Below are 20,558 nucleotides of genomic sequence, written 5' to 3'. Positions count from 1 at the left end.
CACACACTGAATCACCAAGCCTACTACATAAAGCACCTGGATTAAACGTCTCTATGAAATACTTAGCCAGGCTGAAAATCTCCATTTAGGTCAGGGAGATGGTGGAAACTGCTTACAGCTAGTTGCCTTGGAAGTCTCATTTGAGTTTGACTTCACCGGCTGCCTGGTTGCAAGATAAAACCCAAGTAGTCGATTGATTTTATTTCTGCAAGGTGTTTTATGATTTCACTTTTATCTTTACTGTGTGCAAAAATATTCTCATTGATAATCCTATTTTTAGTAGTTTTTGCTTTTAAACGTAATTTTCTTTTACTGGATGTTGTTTTCCTGCTTAGGTTGTTTTCCAAAGGGACTTTCCAAACATGGGGGGGGGGGGGAATGCTACAAGGGCTTGCAAATGAAACGCATTCTCTGACTGTCCAGATGTTCATTTCAATGCATGCATCGTATAAATCTAAACTGATGAGAACAGTAATGGCCCAGCTCTGTCTGTCTTAGCTGGTGAACTCTGAAACAAGAAAAATAAGAAATGTGCTTTTTTTTGAGGTTAGGAGTTTTAACAACTCAAGAAAAGAAAACACTTTTTATATTTTATTGTTTTGATTTTGTGGACAGTAAAATTGACTTCCCACAATGGTGTTCTTACTATATAACAGGCAAATATCATTTCTGTTTCAGAAAGAGGCCCAAAAGTTTTTTCAATAATGAGGTTATGTTTGTAAAAAGACAAATAAAAACCCAAAGCAATCCCAGAACAAATCTTAAAATGTGATCATTCTTTCTATCGCTTTTCTTTCTGAGGACTTCAATAGATCCTCTGTATCTCTTCATTGTTCCTCACACATCTCAAGTGTGGGCAGATGTGATAATCTTACATTTTTCCACCTCTGAGAATATATATAAAGTTATACAAATGCCATATAACACAGCTTCATTTGTTGTTCAACATCCTTTCAGAGATCGGGAGGATGGCTTCAGATAAGGCCTAGTGTCAGGACCCACAGCGCCTTTTCCTCTTATCCACAAAGCCATTCCCTTAGATTGACAAATATGGCTAAGAATCCGCAGAGTTGGGTTCCAGAAAGGCCAAGATTTCTTGATTCTACATGATAGCATTGGTCTTTTACTGTAGTTTTCACTTTGGAGAGAGAGACCCAGAGCAACATCCACCTGCCCACCCCTCCATGGAGGCAACCCTGAAACATTACAGGTGCACTTAGAGGAACGTTAAGTCCCTGAGACATTCGAACTGCGTGTTGTCAGCAGAGGCATGGTGTTGCATTACTGATGTTTCACCTGGGCCTTTCCCAAAAATATTGTATGTCCGGTAGACGTGCTTGGGTGAAGTGCTTAACCTTGCACACATATTTGCTTAAATCATCTCTATAGTAACAGCCAGAGTTAACACTTACTCCGACCCACAAAACCTCAGAGCAGGAATGCTAACAACATACTGTAAGACAGGAGTATTTTCAAACATCCTGCCTGTCTTAGTCCATTCAGGCTACTGTAATAAGATACCACCAACTGGGTGGCTTATAACAATAGAAATTTATTTCTCACAGGTCTGGAGGCTGAAAATCTATGCTCTGGATGCCAGCATGATTGGCGAGGGCCTTCTTCTGGGTCTCAGACTTCTCGTGGTATCTTCACATGGCAGAAAGGGCCAAGGAGCTTTGTGGGGTCTCTTTTATAAGGACACTTATCCCACTCATGAGGTCTCTCCCTTATTACCTAATCACCTCCCAAAGGCCCCACCTTCTACTGCCATCACACTGAAGATTAGAGTTTCAATATAGGAATTTGTGGGGGAGGGGAGCAGACCATACCATTACCTTTCATATTATCAATGGCAAATACTTATTACTTCCTACCAATGCACCAACACTAAGTAGCCATCATTCCCAGTACTATAGGAATTTGAGCATATCTTCAAGAAAAACCTTTATTAACCCTATCTGTTCATAATATGCATTCACTGTGTGTGTACCCTTGGCTGGGTCAAATTCAGTTTTCAACATATATGTTCTTAAGGCTTTTCATTTATACTTCCTCTTCCCTCCCCCACTACTAGATGATATACTCCTCTAAATGCAAGAATTGGTCAAGATTCTATTTCGTTTATAATCGCTCTATAGCTCTTAATATAGTGCCCTGGAAGGGAACCTGGGTGGTTCAGTGTGTTGAGAATCTGACTCAATCTCTGCTCAGGTCATGATCTCATGACCCGTGTTGGGCTCTGTGCTGACAGCTCAGAGCCTGCTTGAGATTCTCTCTCTCTCTCTCTCTCTCTCTCTCTCTCTATATATATATATATATATATATATATATATATATATATATATATAATTTGCCTGGAAACCTTAGAATATTGGTGACAAAGAGCTGAGTCAGTAGACCTGGAAACAAAAGAAGATTCTAGCATGGAAGAACAGCTAATAACTTCATTGGTTCAAGGAGAAGCAACAAGTTCAGTGTTTATGGTAGTGAGTATCATTTACCACAAAGTGCATTTGTTGTCATAGAATAACTTGATTTCATTCAAGGAGTCAGCTAAGTCAAAAGGACATTTATGGTTTCATGTACTGCCAAATTAGCACTGGCATTTAAAATTTTAAATACGAAGATCTTAAAAAATTTACTGAAACCACTGAAATACCTTTAAAGGCTGGAAGTAGTAATTTATCTTGTGGTATTAAAATTAAGTGTGTGGTTACCATCTGGCACAGTGACATTTCCCTGGATTAGTCTCTAAGTCTTCGAAACAATTTGAAAGGGGACTGTCCAAAGACAAGGAGATGGGCTGGAAGCGTGCAAAGTCTTCTCTAGCCCAATGATTATATAACTCATAAATGCGTCATGAAGCTTGTGGTCTTGGCATTTTTTTTTTCTAGAAGCACTACAGCACATCTTGGAATTTAAGAATTTTCTCTCACGGGTCTACAGCCCAGTGACCACTAACTTTGCTATAAACTCAAGCACCATTTGGTGTGCAGAAACTGGCCACCACTGAGAGCACCAGGCCTATCTCTCTACCTGGATGAGCACGCTGTGCCCTCCTTCACCCCCAGTCTTGATTCAGTTAAAAATTCAACAACTTTGGTATTTTAATTTTAACACCTTCCTCTTTGTGTCTGATGCATGATATTTATTTTAAGTGCTTTAAAATCTCCAAATCTACTCATTTCTCACAAACTCATTCCCATTAGCACTTTCTCCTGGCAACTCTCCATGTATCTATGTACTACTTAAGCAAAAGGCGCCATTATTCATTTCCACATTTTTTTTTTCATGAAGTGATAGCACCTGTCCCCAAATACTTAGACTTACGTATGAACTCGGTGGGCATCTTTATCTTCCCACGTGAATAATAGCTTCATAGTTTCAAGATAACATCTGTTTACAGAATGCGGCTGGAGTACTCATGGTCCCACAGTATTTGTAAGGCAAATATCCAATGTGCTTCTGAAAACTTCTTGGAAAAAAGATTTTATCTCTCCTCCCTGAGCTGACCAAGTTGATATTCTCCCTGGTCCAGAGACCCGTGCATAGAACTCCAGGGGCAAAGCTGGGTCTATTTGCAATATGGTTCTATAAATATTTAATAAAGAGTTTGACAGGAGGCTGGAGGCACACCAGACACCATGAATTAACCACAGAATACGTCCATTATATTGTCAGGGTTCGATAGAGGGCCAAAGATATGCAGCTGATCCCACATTCTGAGTAGACCAGCACTGTGATAGGAACAAAGCAGTCAAAAGTGGGTGAATATCAATTCTTCCACCAAAGGAAGCTAATTCCTTGTGAAAAATCAGTGAAGAATGCTCTGATCAATTTTTAACAATACAACCAATTCTGATATATATGCAAAAGCTGGATCTCCCAGCTAAGCCAAAGTTCTCCAGCTCTGATTTTCACTTGCCAAGAGGTCTCAAATGGTGCCTTTCCTCAATAAATGAAAATCAAGCCAGAAGAAATGCAACAAACATAAGCTAGATGTCTGTATTCTTGGACATTCATTCAACTGTCAATACTTTTTAAGTTAATAAATATAATTTGGAAAACCAAAACCACCCAACCAACCACAAAGTAGACTGTCACAGTGCTTTTGACACTTTGTGAAGGATGCTGTTTGGTTTCTAGGGAATAAAGAATGTCAGGATTTCTAATAAACCATTGATCATGCATAAAAGGTGAAGTCAACCTCCGTTAGAGCAAACAGGCGGCCTCTGTGAATATGGTAGGTGAAGAGTTGAATACGCTGATACCAAGCCTTGTCTCTTGTAGCTTTCTGTTCTTTTTTCCTTTCCAGGGACAGTGAAGAAGGGAAATAAATGGGCTCAAATAAAGGTAAACGCAAGTTTTTGTACTCTCACGGATTTGTTCCCCCCCCCCCGCCCCCCGCCATTGACATCACTTCTTTTCCTGCCCCCACACTCAAATACTGAGAAAGAAAAGTATTTCAGTGAGAGACAGCAACAGGTTCCTGGTTTGGACCAAGTGCCTTCCGTGCCTTTATTTTTTTTTAGCAGCCTTGCCCTTTGGACAAAAATTGGAGTAGCATCTTTTAGAAGAATCCCCTAAGGCAAATTGTGTTGGAGGGAGAGGAGAGGAGACAAAAAAGTACTTGACACTGAGAAAATAGGGAAATGATTTAAAGCTCTCTATTACACTCAGATTCACATGCCAGGAAGGAGAAATTAGCTCCTTTCTTTCCATCCCTACCCACAATTTAATGCATGTGCACACGTTTGCATGTACACATGCTAAGCAAATGCACACACACATACACAAACTCACACTGGCATGAACGCACAATGCCTCCGACAGTGTTTCAGGTGAAAGTTAAGAAACCTATTTATCTCAGGTATATGGTGTGTGTGCATATATATATTCTCATTTCAACTGTATTAATGTATGCTCCCAGAGAATCATTTGCCACTCTGCTGGCATAAGTCTAACCAAAGCACCATCAGTAAACAATCTAGCATTTTGCACAAAGCAGTAAACACATTTTTCATGTCATTTTATGATGGGGAACTAAGACCATGGCGGAGTGAATGGCAGAATTGTATTCCCTGAATAAAAATTGTCGATGTAACTCCTGGACCATATTGTACATTTAAAGGTGCCTATTTTATGGACAAATTTTCTGTATTATATATGGAAACAGATTCTCACCATTAAAGAATGATTAGAGCTTCATTTTCGCTGTGGTTCTAAAAGAAAACAACAACCCCCTTTTTAATTTAAGATTTTAGAAAGCAAAGCTTAACAGATAAGTACAGGACATAGTATCAGAAGGAATATCTGATTGTGTTTTTTTAATGTTTATTTATTTTTCAGAGAGAGAGACAGAGTACTAGTGGGGGAGGTGTAGAGAGAGAGAGAAAGACACAGAATCTGAAGCAAGCTCCAGGCTCTGAGCTGTCAACAAGGGCCCGCACCCATGAGCCATGAGATTGTGAACTGAGCCGAAGTCAGATGCTTAACTTACTGAGCCACCCAGGTGCCCCAAGAATATCTGATTCTAAAACATGGGCATGAAAGCAATAGAAGCATAACTTTAATGGATTATAATTTAAGCTCTTTGCTCTTTGTGCTTAGAGAATAAATAATGATGCTATTATTAAAAGTCATTATAACACATGAGATGTGTGCAACGTGTTAGGAAATAACACAAAGCAAATGCTTTATGTCACTGGACTTATCTTTCTCCTTTGCATTGGGAAATGGGTTTCCTGGGAAAAAGAGATCAGGCTCTTGAATTTCTCTTCCTAACCAAAGGGAGAAAAATTAACTATCTTCCCTTAGGCATCAGGTTTCTGGTTACAGGTTCCAGCTGAACGACCACCTACCCTACTTCTAAAGGTACACACTGGACGAACAACACAGGAAACCAGTGCCACGTCTCCAAGAAGCCATGCGTGGTGGCCACACACCTTTTTGCACCTCTGGGGTCAGCCCAGCTGCCAGTTTGAGATCCATGTTGCCTTCTCACCAGGACCTCTAGCCAGGAGGGTTCACATCACAGAGTTATAATGTATCGGAGTTGAAAGGGGCCACAGAGGTCATTTAGTCCAACATTCTCATCTCAAAGATGAGGAAATGAGATCTATGCATTAAATGGCATGCCTAACACAGTACATTTTTGTCAAAGTCTAGACTGGTAATACATTCCAACCAGCTCTCTAGAATTTTGCTATGCAAAGGACAAGCCTCAGAGCAGCAGCATGGAGAACTCATTAGAAATGCAGATTCTCAGCCTTTGTCCCAGACCTACTGGATTAGTTGAAGCTCTGCAAAGAAACAGAACCAATCGGGGGGAGGGGGGGAATGGCATGCGTGTGCGTGTGTGTGTATGTTTGTGTGTATGTGCACGTGTGTAGACTTATTCTGAGGAACTGACTCATACAATTGTAGGAAGCAACAAACCTGAATTCTGTAAGAAAAGCCAACTGGCTGGAAACTGGGGAAGGATCTCTATGTTACAGTCTTGAGGCACGATACCTTCTTCTCCAGGAAACCTCACTTTTTGTTCTTAAGGCTTTCAATTTATCGGATGAAGTCCACCTGCATTATCAACAGTAAACTCCTTTATTTAAAATCAGCTGAGTGTAGATGTTAATGATGTCTACAAAATACCTTCACGGCAACATCCAGACGACTGTTTGACTAAACAACTGGGCACCATAGCCTGGACATATTGGCATATAAAATTTATCCATTACACTTCCTGAATCAGAATCTGCATTTTAACGTGATCTCTGCTGATTCGCATACACATAAAAGTTTGACAAGCTCCAATTTAGCTATTTGTAAGTTTGGGTGAAGTCACAGCCCCAATTCTGTAACAGAGACATCCAATATGACAGCGCATTAAGCAAGTCAGAAGTTTATTCCTCTCCCATGGAATGTTTGAACATTGTAGTCTAGGGTGAGACAAAACAAAAGATTTAACAACCAGGAACCCAGGTCTCTTCTAACTTGTTGCTCCCCCATCTCCAATATTTGGCTCCTATTTTATGGTCCAAGATAACTATTTCCACTTCAGCCATCATGCCTTTGTTCTTATCAACAAAAAGGGAAAAGGACAATGAAGGGAACAACTCTTTCATTTAAGGACATGACCCAGAACTTATGCCATCACATATGTTCAGATCCCATAGTCAAGAACTCAGTCACGTGGCCACATCTAGTAGCCACAAGGGACGCCGGAAAATATAGTCCTTTTACAGAATCATCCATTATTCCGTAAAAATTCAGTAATGTTCAGAATGCTATAAAGAAAGAAGGGCTAACTGGCCACTAAAGGGCTAACTGGCCACTAAAGGGCTAAGTGGCCACATTTTTACCACTTATTTTTCTGCACCAGGCTACCTGCAAGTACTTCTGGCACTATGGTAGAAGAGCTGGGGGAAACAGCAGAAGAGAGAGAGCATCTTTCCAGCTCTCATCTATAGTAGGGAGAATTGAAGCCAGCATATCACTGGCATAATGAGGAAAGAGTTCACACTGCCATTTGCATTGACTGGCTGCTTCCTTACTGTGGAGCCACTCTTGGCCAACGCAGACAAAATGTAAGTTTCCCCTGTCCCAAAGGAGTAACAGTGGTGGAAGAGGGAGAGTTTACACTCTGGCTTTTTTAGTGTTTCATCACTTCCATCCCCTCACTGCCACACAGGAATGACTCACTTCTGCCTGTTTTTTAGGCCAAGAAGAAGCATGAGAGAGGAAACAGCTCCAGTTAAAGAACTTTGTCTTCTTGTTCAGTCCTGGTCTTTTTAGTATCCCAGAGCTGGGGAAAGAATATACAGAGCCACTTTCAATGTTCATGTTGACCACAAAACTCTTTGTTATTTCCTTTCCTGAGGCAAAGGCTGTGTGTTCAGGAGTAACTGAGAAGCATACGGAGGTATGCCTAGGGATGATTTGACACGGGGATGATGTTTGCATAAATATATTTTCATTTACCTGATGAAAGAAGCTTTACACAAAAGATTACTTAATAGCAGAACAAAAAAATCTGCAAAAATAAATCAACTTCCCTGTATCACTATCTTCTGCAATAACCCACAAACATACACGAAGTCCCTGTAGAGACCAACTGGGCATATTGTACAGAATTTGCTGTAACCAAGGTAACAAAACATTGTTTATTTGTATCAACTTTTAAGACAAAAAAAATCATTGTTATGGTGAATGTTTCTTTGTAATAACACTTATTGCTAAGATGCTCATTTTCAAGATCTAGGTTATATCAGGCAATTTATTTTCTTGTTGGTATTAACTACAACTTTCAAAAGGTAATTAGAAATGCCTGCATTATAGGGCAAAAGTTTGCTATAAATAAGAATATAGCTGTGGCATGATTCTAATTACTTTTGTGTTTCTACAAAAAAAATATTTATTAACATAACTGAATATCAGTTAACTGATACTTACATATTGATTACATGGTCCACAAGCATAGAATACATAATGATATATATTATGACACTGTAAGTAATTTGCATGTTTATTGTTTTATACAAAATCATTCGATATCTTTCTCACCAAACTTGTCTGCTATCTAGTTCTATGATGAAGTAGAATAAAGCAATCCATCCCAAATCTCATACACTCTTACAAAAGTACCATGCCTCCCAAGTGCATATACACACGCCTTTCTTAATAAAAGTACTCTTTTCAAAGTTTTTATTTATATGAAGATTTCACTTAGATGTTCAACATCGCTCTACAAATAGAACTTTTTGGATGTTCATGACAGCAGAGCTCAGTAGCTGCCTGGAATTCTGTGACATCATGCTCCCCCACTAAACTTTACCTTGATGGTCTCAATTTGATATGAATCTCTGATGGACATGTTGGCACAGCCCTCAGTCCTGCATGGATTCCACGTTACTTTTTAAAAATATCACTATTACTTTGTCCACATTTGACTCAGAAAGGCATGATGAGTGTTACTACTTTGGGCCCCGGTGAATAACTACAGATGGTGTGGCTGTTATCAAGTTCCTGAAAACTTTTACCTTGCATGTGGCGTGTGAGTGTGTGTGTGTATGTGTGTGTGAGTGTGTGTGTGTATGTGTGTGTGCGCGCGTGTGTGTGTGTGTGCGCATGTGGGCGTGTGTGTACAACCAATAGTGCTTACAGTTTATCACATCCTGCAATTTCAAATGTGCATTACCAATATCACTAATGTAATGACTGAGTTTACACTTAAAGAGTGGCCATTTTTACTTTGGACATTAATGACTGGTTGCGAAAGTTTTTGCTTACCAGCTAAAATAAAGGGGGGGGGGGTAACAAATTGATGCTCGTTATAGAATCTTAGACATGAAAAGTGACTTTTCTTCTGTATTTTAAAAGAAATAAACATTTCTTATAGTTTGGTGAAGTAAAAATTAAGTTGTTGTAGTGCTCCCGATTTCTTCTGGGACTGTGTCTTACTCAAGCTGCTTCTCTTAATATGCTTTCTTACATTAGGGAGAAATTGTTGCTGTAAGGATCTGGATTTCTATTTCCTGGGACTGTGTTCCCTATATAACTTAGTTTGACAAAAATAATTTCCATTCCCAGTTAGGAAATGAAAGCATAGGGCAGTGTAATGAGCATATGATTGAACTTTGCCAATAGCATAGACTTATTAGCTCTAAGAATTTGCAAATTCACGTTAATTTTTTCCTACTCCATGATATATATGCCCTCTAGCTCTTGAATGAGATTTTTTATCCAACTTCACAGATGTCATTTTGGTTTCAGACTCAGACATTTTCTAAAGACTACATCTAGGGGCTACATTTACATTCTTAAAGCAGGAATTTTCATTTTTTTTTTAAATTCTGAGCTAATTTTAAGAAAAGATTTAGTCACAGTAATATGTAATATGTATTTAATATGTATTCTCAACTATTTAGAATAGAACCCTAATTAATAGTAAAAAAAGAAAAAGGTCTAAACATAGCACTGCATGGAACACAGCTGAATGGTTTCTCAGAAGTATCAAGTTTGGTCAAATACATTTGAGTTTTGGATACCATCATAAGCAAAGGTTATTAAATCCTCTAATTTATGTTAAGGGAGAGGAAAAATCACACGTGTTGATTTGTAAAATCAAATTTCATCTAGTTCTGAGCCCCACTAACCTTGATAGTAAAAGATCTGTCATGTTTGGGAGGCATGTGCTCTTATGTAAGAGTCTCTCCCCTTTAAGCCATCATGGGCTCTCCTTAAGCCATTGCCCAGGTCCCAAGGAAGAGTCTCTTAGGGTTTTTTTTCCCTAAGGTATTCCTCTGTCCATCAGAATCACCATCGTCTTCACTCCTCAGTAACAGGGAGCCACACTTTCTCACAGTTCAGCCATGTTCCATTTATTCTACTCCTCTCAATAGACTCCCAACATCTTTCAGGGCTGGAAAATTCCAGCTGCCATCTCAGTGAGCTTGGATTTTCCAAAAAAAAAAAGTGACAATAATAGCCAAGCTCACTAATCATACTTACTATATGTGGGCACTTCGAATGCAGTCACTTGCTTAATAATCACAACAGGAGGCAAGATGCACTATTATTGTATCCATTTTACAAATGACACTATTGGGGACCCAGAGAGGCTAAGGTGACTTGTCACTAAGGCAGTAAATGACACAGCCAGAATTCAAATCCATGCATTCTGGTCCCAGAGTCTAGTTCTTAGCCACTGCTTTATATTTCCTGTCCATATGGCAATCTCTCCATTTTTTCCTAAGTAAAGATAAGTCATCTGTGACTTTAGTCTACAGAGGCTTGATTGTACAGAGTGGTGACAAAGGTTGGGGGAAGAAAAAAAGATGTGAAGGAAAATACTTGCCATACTTATTTCTTCATGAAATGCCTCCAGAAAACTGCACACCACTGTCAAATTCTCAGTCAGGTTATATAGGTTATATAGCAAGGCTATATACTTATGTTATACTCATGTTATATACTGGGATATGCAATCAAAAAGAATTTTTTACATTTTCATATTTGTTTATTTATTTTTTAAAAATTGTTAATTTATTTTTGAGAGAGACAAAGTATAAGTGAGTGAGGAGCAGAGAGAGGGAGACAGATTCTGAAGCAGGGTCCAAGCTCTGAGCTGTCAGCACAGAGCCCGACGTGAGGCTTGAACTCACAGACTGTGAGATCATGACCTGAACCAAAGTCGGACGCCTAACTGACTGAGGCACCCAGACACCCCTACGTTTTTTTTTCATATTTAAGTATTCACGTCTTCCACATGAGTTCCAGCCACTAGATATGATGAGAAAATTACCAATATCCAATATAGATACCAATTCAGTGTGATTTAGTAATTTAAACCCTGTAGGTGTGTTCAATCTGTTTAGTGAATTACTTAAATCCTTTTATTTCTGAACCTCCTCCTTCTTTGGCTCTTTTCTAAGATGGGGTCCAGGGGTGTGGGAAAGGAGCTTACATTCCTCACTGTGTAGAGTCCCCAGTTTTGTTTTGTGCTTGCAATTCAGGGGCTGATAACCTGTGCTAGTGTGCAACCTCCTTCTCCCTCCTCACAGAGCATCAACTGATGTTAGTGCACGAACTGCCACCCATGTGCTCAGACCCACTTCCAATAATTACTATGCCAAATCATGTTAAATAAACAACTGATCACTTTCCTCTCCTTCCTCTGTCATTAAATCCTCCCTCTTTGCTCTATAATCCCCAGGATGAAACTTTTCACTCCTCTATATTATCACCACTTTCCATTCAAGATAAAAACCTTAACTTACACAGCTTTTCCTTCTTCTTCTTCTTTTTTTTTTTAGGTTATATTTTTGCAATTCAATTTTATGCCTATGGGAATCTTACTTGCTAGGTAGATGATAAATGGACATTATAATAACTGTTCTTAGCTTTAATCCACAACTCTCATTCCTTGGGAAGGTAGAAAATTAATGTTCTAGTTATTTATGGCTGTGTAACAAACCACCCAGATACTTAATGATTTAAAACAACAATCATCATTTATTTTGCTCACAAATTTACAATTCGAGAAGGTGTTGGCAGGAAGCGCTCATCTGTGTTTTAGATTGAGTTAACTGGGGTAGCTCAACAAGGTCTAGTTGATACACTTCCAAGATGGCTTACTCATGTGGCCATAAAATTAGTACTCAGCTGAGGTTATTGGCCAGGTATCTTAGTGTCTTTCCATAAGGCCTCTCCACAGAGTTGCTGCTTCCTTACAGCACAGTAACTGTTTTGCAAGGAAGCAAAAGAGAGTGGAAGCTGCCAATCTCTTAAATCCTAGGCCCTGCAGTTTGGCTGAGAGTCACTTCTGTTGTATTCTATAAGTCAGAGTTTCCACAAAACCTCCTACCATCAAGGGAGTTGTGGGGAGGGGAGGAGGGTTGGAAATGAACATAAACTCCACCTCTTAACAGATAAAGTGCAAAGAATCTGTGGCTGCTATTAACCAACTATAGTTAATTTAGTAATTTTCAATGACATTAAGTAACTCCTAGGCTTTTGCAGTTAGTTACTGTTTAAAAGTAAGTCAGGGATCAGAACTTCTAGTGAGAAAAAAAAAGAAAAAAGAAAAAGAAAGAAAAACTATAAAACTATGCAAAATTTTCAAAACACGGTTATCTATGAGTTCTGAATATCAACCAAAGGCAAAAGAAATTTTAAAAATGTTTATTTATGAAAAGCTGCTGACCATCCTGTAAAAATTGGGAATGTGTAATGTTCTTGTTTGAGGCTGTTCCCATCTTCTACCCACAGCTCAGATGGTGGGATACTGGGCAGAGTTGGCCATGAAAGCCGGCAACTTCACTGTTGGTGGAGGCTGACTTGTTTTTGAGCAGAAGGCAAAAACTCCCTTTTCTATTGCACTGCTGGGGAAAATAGCAAACCTGGTAGAAAAAGAACAAGAAAAGCATACAGCTCTGCTAGGCTAAGTTTTAATTCCACTTGTAGGAAGCAACAGATCAGGGACAGGGACGTCCTTGAAATGACAGAATCATGGATGAACCAGGTAATTTCTCTTTACATTTCTGGTTAAGGTGGCAGTCCATGTGGAGGAGACTCAAGAAGGCCCAATCTAGCACACATCACTGTCTGATTAGTCTGTGTAAATGCAAATAAATGACCTTGGAGAATCCACATTCTCTACATATCTATGGCTGACAGAGAAGCTGTTCATTCATTCAAGAAAGACCTGAGAGGGCCTAGCAAAAAGAACAGCTTAAGTGGGGTACGTGGGTGGTTCAGTTGATTAGGCATCCAACTTTGGCTCAGGTCATGATCTCACAGTCTGTGAGTTCGGGACCTGCATCAGGCTCTGTGCTGACAGCTCAGAGCCTGGAGCCTGTTTCAGATTCTGTGTCTCTGTATCTCTCTGCCCCTTCCTGTCTCTCTCTCTCTCTCTCTCTCTCTCTCTCAAAAATAAATAAACATTAAAACAAATTTTAAAAAGAAAAGCTTGAACAAATTAGAAAAATATCCAAATTTTGAATGCATTCACCAACCCATACAAAAATCCATCAATAAATGGTAGAAACCTTTTTAAGTCCAGGAAATTAAAAAAGGAAAAGAGAAAGTAATAACAACCATCAGGGGAAAAAAATCAGGCCTAGAATTTCTTAAATATATTATATAAAATGTCCAGTTACAAACAAAAAATTTGAGACTTGCAAAAGAACAGGAAAATATGACCCATATGTAGGAATTAAAAAAAATAGTCAAAAGAAAATAACTCTGAGTGAGCCCAGATGTTGAATTTGGCAAATGGAAATGTCAATGTCACTATCATGAATATATGCAAATAATCATACCTTATTTAAAGAATTAAATAAAAGTATAATGATAATGAACCAATAAATAATAAATTCAATGAAGAAGTAGATTTTTTAATCGACACAGAAGAATAAATAATTAGTGAAATTAATGATAGGTGAATAGAAAATGTAAATCTTGAAGAATAGAGACAAAAAGATTGAAGAAAATTTAACAACCTCAAAGATGTACGTGTAAGACTACATCAAGAATAGCAAAATCTTTGTAATGAGAGTCCCAGAAGGAGAACAGAGAGAGAAAAGGTAGGAAAAAATATTTAAAGAACTTAATAAATGAATATAAAAGCAAAAAAAATATTTAAAGAAATAATGAACAGGAATTTTACAAATTTAATTTTAAAATATTAATCCATAGATCCAAGAAGTTCAATGATGCCTGATTACGATAAGCACAGATTCACAACTAAACACACCATAGTCAAACTGTTGAAAGCCAAAGGAGAAAAGGAAACCTTGGAAACAAAGGAAAAAACAACATGCACAGAACAATAAGATGAATAGATAATTTCTCAACAGATATAATGCTAGAAGACAGTGGAATAAAATATTTTAACCACTGGGAGAATATTATACTTAACAAAGAATACTATAACCAGCAATTCTATCCTTCAAAAATAAAGGCCAAGTATAGACATTCTGACTTGAACAAAGACTGAAACAGAAATAAATACTACTGGGCCTTCACCACAAGAAATTCTAATGGATGAAATGACAGCAGATGATAACTGGAATCCACAAGGAAAAACAAAGAGCATCAGAAATAAAAATGTAGGGGCACCTGGGTGGCTCAGTTGGTTGGGCATCCGACTTCGGCTCAGGTCATGATCTCATGGCTCGTGGGTTCAAGCCCCGTGTAGGGCTCTGTGCTGACAGCTCAGAGACTGAAGCCCGCTTCGGATTCTGTGTCTCCCTCTTTCTCTCTCCCCTCCCCTGTTCATGCTGTCTCTCAAAAATAAATAAACATTAAAAAAAAATTAAAAAGAAATAAAAATGCAGATAAATGTAAAAGATTGCATAAACTATGCTTTCCTTTCTTATACTTTTTACAAAAGATATAACATTATATCAAAAAATAATTATAATACTCTAAGCTTATACTTATATATAGTATATACAAAAAGAATAACACAAAAATGGTGAAGAAATAGTAGAGGAAAGTAGCTACATTTTATTAGCATTAAATTGCTATATTTTACTGGAATTACATTACCTAGGTAGATTCTATATAAGTTAAAATGCATATTGTAATCCTTAGAGCAACTGCTTAAAAAATAACTGAAAATCATAAACAATCAACAAAGCAATTAAAATAAGACACTAAATATTTGTTAGCACAAAGGGTAGAACAGAGGGAAAAAAATATGAGAAGTTACAAGCAGAAAACAAACAAATTTCAATATTCCATTCTCAAACTGATGTAACAACATGGAAAATCATCACAGATAAAGAAGACTTGCATAACTTATCAACTAACTTGACTTAACTGACATTTATGAAAGACTCTACCCAAAACCCCCAAAATATTCTTTCTTTTCAAGAACACATAAAACATTCTCCTAAGAGGAGCACCTGGGTGGCCCTGTGCTGATAGCTCAGAGCCTGGAGCTTGCTTTGGATTCTGTGTGTGTGTATCTTTCTCTCTCTACCCTTCCCCAGATTGTTCTCTGTCTCTCTATCTCTCTGTCTCAAAAATAAATTAATACACACACACACACACACACACACACACACACACCCACACACACACAGAACATCTTCCAGGAGAGACCAAATGCTAGGACATGAAACAAGTCTCAATAAATTTAAAAGAATTAACAAACAGGACTCCCTGGGTCTCTCAGTTGATTGAGTCTCCAACTATTTCATGATCCCAAGGTTGTGAGATTAAGTCCCTTGTTGGGCTCTGTGCTGACTGTGGAGTGTGCTTAATATTTTCTCTCTCTCCCTGTGCACCTCTCCCCCACTCATGTGCTCTCTCTCTCTCTCTCAAAATAAAATAAAATAAAATAAAATTAATAATAATAAAAGAATTCAAAAGCATTCAAAACATGTTCTACAGTAACTGTGGAATAAAACTAGAAATCAACAATAGAAAACACCTGGAGAAATATCTGTAAAGGAAACTAAAGGAAATTAGAAAATAATTTGAAGTGAATGAAAACAAAAACAATGTGCCACAGTACATCAAAATATTGTGGTGGATGTGAATCAATGCTTAGAGTGAATTTATAGCTTTAATACCTATTTTAGAAAAAGAAAAGAAAAAGCCTCAAATTAATGATCTAAACTTCCTCCTTAAGAATCTAGAAAACGAAGTGTTAATTTAATACAAAATAAGCTGAATGGAGGGAATAATAATAATAAATCGGAGCAGAAAATAAATAATAATAAATCGGAGCAGAAAATTATGAAATAGAAAAAGAAAAACAATACAGAAATAAATAGGAAATAAGAAGTCTTTAAAAAGATTACAACATGGATAAATCTTTAGCCGTATTGGTCAAGAGACAGAGAGGAAGAGAAAGAAAACAAAAGTCACCAAAATCAGTTATGAAAGAAGAGACATTGCTATTAACTCTACTGAAATTAAAATAAAGGGTAATGTGAACATTACAATATCAATAGATTAAACAATTTATGTATTTATGGACAATATCCTAGAAAGACACAAATTTTCAAACTAAAGAAGAAATAGATAATCTAACTAAATCTATAGCAAGTAAAGAAATAAAAGTGATAATTACAAATTTTCCCACAAAAAAAGCTCAGACCTAGACTGTTTCAATCATGATTTCTACCAAATATTTTAAGATAAAATAATATCAACTTTATATGAACACTTTCTAAAAATATAGAGGGAGGAAATACTTCTCCACTCATTCTATGACCCAGAAAGATCCTGATACCAAAGTCAGAAAAAGTCAACCTAAGAAAATAGTAGACCACTATGCTTCATGAACACAGGTGTAGAACAACCCATAAGAAAAATGCTAGCAAACTGAATCCAGCAACACATTAAAAGATGACTGGTAAGCACATATAAAGATACTCAACACCATAAGTCATTTTGAAAATGTTAATTAAAATCATAAGAGATACAACTACATACCTACAAGGGTGGGTATCATCACAATAACTCAAAGTCTAGTGTTGGCAAGTACATGCAAAATCTAGAAGCCTCATACATTGCTGGTGGAAAACAGTTTAGCAATTTCTCAATAAGTTAAACTTAAACAAACATACCATTCCAATCAGCAATTCCACTCCTAGGTATCTACCTTCATTTCAAAAGAAATGAAAACATATGTCCATGTAAATACTTGTGCATGAATGTTCATAGCAGCACTATTCATAATAGCCAAAAACTAGAAAGAATCTAAATGCCCATCATCTGACGAATGGATAAAGAAAATGTGGTATATCTACACAATGAATACTCTTCAGCGATAAAAGCGAAGAATTGATGAAATATCTATAATATGAATTATCTAAAACTTACGCTAATTGGAAGAATCAAGATATGAGAGACGACATATTATATAATTCAATTTATGTGAAATTCCCCCAAAAAACCCTAGGTGAATCTATAGATACAGAAAGCAGCTTAGTGGCTGCCTGAGGATTAACTGTAAGCATGTAGCAAAAAAAAAGATTGGGGATGGAGAAACTTTTCTTAAATTGACTTGTGGAGGATTTCTCAGCTTTACAAATTTACCAAATATCATTCAATTCTAAACTTGTAATGGGTGCATTTTGTGGCATGTAAATTATACTTCAGTAAAGTTGTCTTAAGTAGAGCCAGTTGATTTTCCTTCTCCCTAAGCCCCTCACTTTCTCTTAAATTGCATTTTTCTTCTTCAATTAGCATATCGATACTTTGGAAGGAGTGTGGATGACATATAGTCTGCAGCAATCCCTACTGGAATTCATTGAAATGTATCTATGTTTCATTAAGATCACTGTCAGCCACCTTTTGTGCTCTCATCTGCTGAAATGCCTGCTGACCCACAGGCCTTCTGTCACATGTTAACAATGCCATCTTCGGGGAACACTATTTTAGTCTATAATTCTCTCATAGATTTTTCCTGATGAACATTGCTCAATAAATCATATGAACACAAAGTTTTCTTTTAGACTGCTTTCAGGGAACCTGGTCTCTTAGCCCTGATGCCCCATTAATTTACTGACCTTAATAAGCTGTTAGGTGGGGGTGCATCTGCAACTTTCCCCAAAAAAGAGGTCCAGGTAGGACATGACTTTCTGCATTTTCTTCCCTACTCTTATTGTACCATGTTGGTGCAGAATAATTGTCTATGATGCTTGCTGTCCTCCCAAGCTTCACTCAAGGAATGGAATAAAGATTCACTGTATCCTCAATTCCCAATATCCCATGAATGGGAATACCAGGGAGCAGTGCATTCTAATCAAAATATAGAAGTCCTATCTCTAACTCTTGGTTATGCTCCACAGATCTCTTTACATTGGTTTAGGGAACCAAGTTTTCTTTACAAATCTTTCTCTTTAAAAGCTACGTGTATCACATCATCCTTCTTTGGTTTGGAAAGATCCTTTCTGTGTCAGGACAGTAATAAACCTGAACCGATGGGAATGCACACAGTTTGTGACAACAAAGAAAGCATGGGATTTAAAAAACACTTTGATTAATAGCAAAATATTACCTAATACATATGCTGTGATAGTATTCATATATATTGTTTCTAGTTTATTATGTATAATTTGTAAGTTTGTAATGCATTATAATTAATATTTTTGTTCTTATCCCAGCCTCCATAAAGTCTAATAATTACAGTTTGGGGACACACTGGAAGACCTTCCATGATACTTAGCAAGTCTTCAAATGAATCCACTTACTGATTGTTCATTTACTGAGTTGCCAATATTCTGAATGGTATTACATTTTTACTTCCTAACAAAATGAAGTTCAACAAATTGTCATTATCATTCTTTTTTTTTTTTAGGGCTTCTAAAGTACATTGAGACTGCCATATAGAATAGTTTATTGAGATCAGATAATGTCATAAAAACTGCAGAAGCTTTGAAGACAGATAAAATCTTGAGTCCCAATCCTGGCTCTTCTGCTCTTTGCCAATGGCAACAAAGGCTTTCATTTTGACTCTGTAAAGTGTTAGTTATTAATGAGGAGAGGTTATTTTGAAAAATAAATGTGATAAATGCATAGGGAAGACCAACATAAAACATAAAGCACTTTAAACATGTTAATGTAATAGGATGAATTTTAAAAGATGCAGTAAAAGGACACATCAATGGGATGAAGGATAGCCAAATTTCAAGCTTGAAAGGGTGAGAGACAGAGACACAGAGAGAGAGAGAGAGAGAGAGAGAGAGAGACAGAGAAGAAAGAGACAAAGAGATCAATAGAGAGAGGTAGAGAGATAGAGAAGACCAGAAAGAGTTTTATTCTCCCAGCTTTATTTCCAGAGAGAAGAGGGCAAAACAGAACGTGATGTCAAGAGAAAGGCAACTAAATGATCCTCCTTTTCCCCTCTTTTTTTAAAAAATATTGCACATTTTCTGAATGAACTGAGTTGTCAGAGAAATTGAGAGCACCCAAGTGAACAAAATCAGACAAGCTAGAAGCTGAGCATGAAATAAAGGGCTGAAAGAAGTTGAATGTGTGACGGTTAATCTTATGTGTCAACTTGACTGGGCCTCAGTATCAACCTAGATACTCACCAAGATAGTTGGTCAAGCTTCCTGGGTGTGTCTGTAAGGAAGTTTTTGGAAGTGATTAACATTTGAATTAACACGGTGAGTAAAGCAGATTGCTCTCCTCAATGCAGGTGGACCTGACCCAATCAGTTGAAGGCTTGAATAGCCCAGAAAGGCGGCATAAAAAGGAAATTCTCAGGACTGAATGCTTCAGCTGAAACATCGAATCTTCCAGGTCTCCCTCTTTCCAACTGCAGATCTTGGGACTTGTAAGCCTCCATAGTCAGATGAGCCAATTCCTTATGACAAATTATACTTATATGTATGCATGCATGTATTCTGTTTCTCTGGAGAAACTTGACAAACACAGTAATACAGATAATGGAGAGTACAGGTGCTAACAGTTACACAGTAGGTAATGAATGGAGGGCCACATGGCATAGCAGAGGGAATGAACGGGCCTGGGTTCCGCCTCCGTTCTTTACCAACTGCGGGGAACACCTGTTGCTAAGATGTGATCCTGCCAGTAACATTTGGGAATATTGGAGAAAAGAGGTCAGCCGAGGCCATGGACACACCAATGTACTCAGAGCAGTTTCAATTTCAATTTCCTTGCAGGCAAAACAGCAGCAGGCTGGGAGAACTGGAAACAATGTGTGTGGAGGGTCTCGCACATATTAGATATGAAATGAATCCAATGTGCAAAAAAGAAAACCTCTCTACCATGCCAGCCAAAATAAATGGAATGAGATACTCTGGGGGGGCGGGGGTGATGATTTTAACAGTGTTCAGCTTCCATATCCATCTGTAGGCATAATCATTTTTGGACTTTTATTATTGTTCCTGAACTTCAAATTTTCTTGTACTAAGAAGGCCCGCAAAGGCTGAGAACGAAGCAACATGAGGCTATCCAAAACGATGGGTATCTTCTGGTGTGACAAGAATCCTGCCAAGCAGTGTGAGAAATTCCTAAAACAATAACCTGCATTCCCACTACTGTGGAAATGGAAATATTTATTGTTGTCATTA

General features: G+C 37.7%; 1 long non-coding RNA gene across 1 annotated transcript in view; it reads right to left on the bottom strand.

The window, feature by feature from the left end:
• Nucleotides 1-12,662: 12,662 nt before the first annotated feature.
• The window catches only part of LOC109500224, a 48,788-nt gene continuing 40,892 nt past the window's right edge, over nucleotides 12,663-20,558 (bottom strand). Inside the window, exon 5 of the long non-coding RNA XR_006598343.1 lies at nucleotides 12,663-12,896. This is a non-coding gene — a long non-coding RNA (uncharacterized LOC109500224). The remainder of the gene's footprint in view (nucleotides 12,897-20,558) is intronic.

The sequence above is a fragment of the Felis catus genome, chromosome B2 (genome assembly GCF_018350175.1).
Source record: "Felis catus isolate Fca126 chromosome B2, F.catus_Fca126_mat1.0, whole genome shotgun sequence".
In the NCBI taxonomy this organism is placed as follows: Eukaryota; Metazoa; Chordata; class Mammalia; order Carnivora; family Felidae; genus Felis; species Felis catus.
Note: the sequence above shows the minus strand (reverse complement) of the source record. Positions and strands in the feature narration are given on the sequence as shown.